The sequence below is a fragment of the Erpetoichthys calabaricus genome, chromosome 5, assembly GCF_900747795.2.
Source record: "Erpetoichthys calabaricus chromosome 5, fErpCal1.3, whole genome shotgun sequence".
Classification (NCBI taxonomy): Eukaryota; Metazoa; Chordata; class Cladistia; order Polypteriformes; family Polypteridae; genus Erpetoichthys; species Erpetoichthys calabaricus.
In genome coordinates this window covers 137,319,176-137,320,885 of record NC_041398.2, presented here as the reverse complement: position 1 = coordinate 137,320,885, position 1,710 = coordinate 137,319,176, and the positions used below count along the sequence as shown (strand labels likewise).

At 42.9% G+C, this 1,710-nt stretch overlaps 3 non-coding genes across 3 annotated transcripts; all 3 read right to left on the bottom strand.

Annotated features, from left to right (window-relative positions):
- Positions 1-364: 364 nt before the first annotated feature.
- Positions 365-436, bottom strand: trnap-cgg (transfer RNA proline (anticodon CGG)). The gene has a single exon. It is a non-coding gene; the product is annotated as a tRNA-Pro (tRNA).
- Positions 437-928: 492 nt separating this feature from the next.
- Positions 929-1,000, bottom strand: trnap-agg (transfer RNA proline (anticodon AGG)). The gene has a single exon. It is a non-coding gene; the product is annotated as a tRNA-Pro (tRNA).
- Positions 1,001-1,311: 311 nt separating this feature from the next.
- Positions 1,312-1,383, bottom strand: trnap-ugg (transfer RNA proline (anticodon UGG)). The gene has a single exon. It is a non-coding gene; the product is annotated as a tRNA-Pro (tRNA).
- Between the last annotated feature and the right edge of the window lie 327 nt (positions 1,384-1,710).

The window sequence follows — 1,710 nt, the reverse complement described above, 5'->3', positions numbered from 1 at the left end:
AAGGAGCAGCAACAACAAGAAAACAACAACAATAGATATATATCAGTTCGTTTCCATGTCTTAAATGAATTAATGATTGTATTTGTCAGGTATTTTGGAGTGTTTACGGTCAGCAAGTTCTTTTTTCAACCGACATGCAAGACAAACTATTTCTGTAAGAATCAGTGCCGAAATTGACATGTACCGGCGAAGAAACGCCGACGGCAGCGGGAAGAAAATTTTTCTGTTGCTGTTTCTCATTCTATTGCTCTGCCTAGTTATTTAGTAGACTGGAACGGTACGTGGAACTTTCAGCATTCCAAACTATCTCTGAAACGTAACTTATGTACTGTCCGATATTAATCGCAAACAAACAAACTAAGAAGGGCCTGTCCGGGATTTGAACCCGGGACCTCTCGCACCCGAAGCGAGAATCATACCCCTAGACCAACAAGCCAAAGATCGGCTGAAGCGGGGCCTCACCGGCAGTGTTTTAAAATTTACGGTTCGTACGGAACTTTTGCTTCTTGAATTGGAACGCTGAAAGTTGAAATCAATTTTGCCATCAGACAATTGTCTTCCTTTGTGTGAAGTTTTACACTGCTTTCAGCAAAAATCAGCAAACATTTCCTCCAAGTTCTAGGCAGCAGCGGCATCAAGAACAGATGAAGCTCCAGTATTTTCAATCATTCCAGGTAAGGAGTCGTTTTCTACCATTTCACCAAGGAAAAGCATTTCTTTAGGATGAACCATGCCATGAACGTAACAACACGGCAGCAATGGGAAGAGGAGTTTCTTTAAGGTTCTCGCTTTTGAATGTGTCCGTTTTGTCAGGTGCATCTGATACGCGACACGTGGAAGCACCGTCTTTCCTAAGCCATTCAGAAGCTTCCTGGGGTGATTCCCACCTTTTCTGGAAGAGGCAAATTGCAAAGGAAGAAGCAAAGGTGGGCTTGTCCGGGATTTGAACCCGGGACCTCTCGCACCCTAAGCGAGAATCATACCCCTAGACCAACAAGCCATCACAGCAAGTGTTCCTTTAATGTCCCACGTCGGGTTTGGAAGGTTATTTCTCTTCACGCATTTCAAGAGTTAATTTTTCAAGGCTTTACAGGATACTCTTGAAGATAACAGTTGCCTACAATCTGCGTCTTGAGTGGCACAAAGATTTTTCTTAGGTTAAGGTCAATTTGTGTAGTGGAAGCACAAAACAGAGGCAAAGTGTTATAGGTGGACAACCGTTTTGCATGTCGCTCAGACTTTGCGCGGAAATGCAGAGAACGCAACCGAATTGAAGCACTAGGACAAGAGTTAACGTGGGTAAAGGAAGATGGGCTTGTCCGGGATTTGAACCCGGGACCTCTCGCACCCAAAGCGAGAATCATACCCCTAGACCAACAAGCCAGCGGATAGCACGCCTGGCGAGTGTGACTGCTTTGTGCTGCAAAATTTGCAATTTCTGTTTCAAAGCAAATTTCTCGAAGGAATATAATTCTAAAGAAATCAAGAGCTTCACAGATTTGCAAGGAATTTTTGTTTCTTTTTGTTTCTGACATACGTGAGAATGAAATATTCTGAAAATTGTAGAAAATAAATTCCACATTCCAAACGCCGGCAGAGTTGCGAAATTCAACGCAAAGAAACATTTCACACTAACGTATAAAATCAATCTTCACGGATCCTTGAAACTCATTGAGGTTTATTTCCAGCCCAAATCTGAAGGGGTACTCA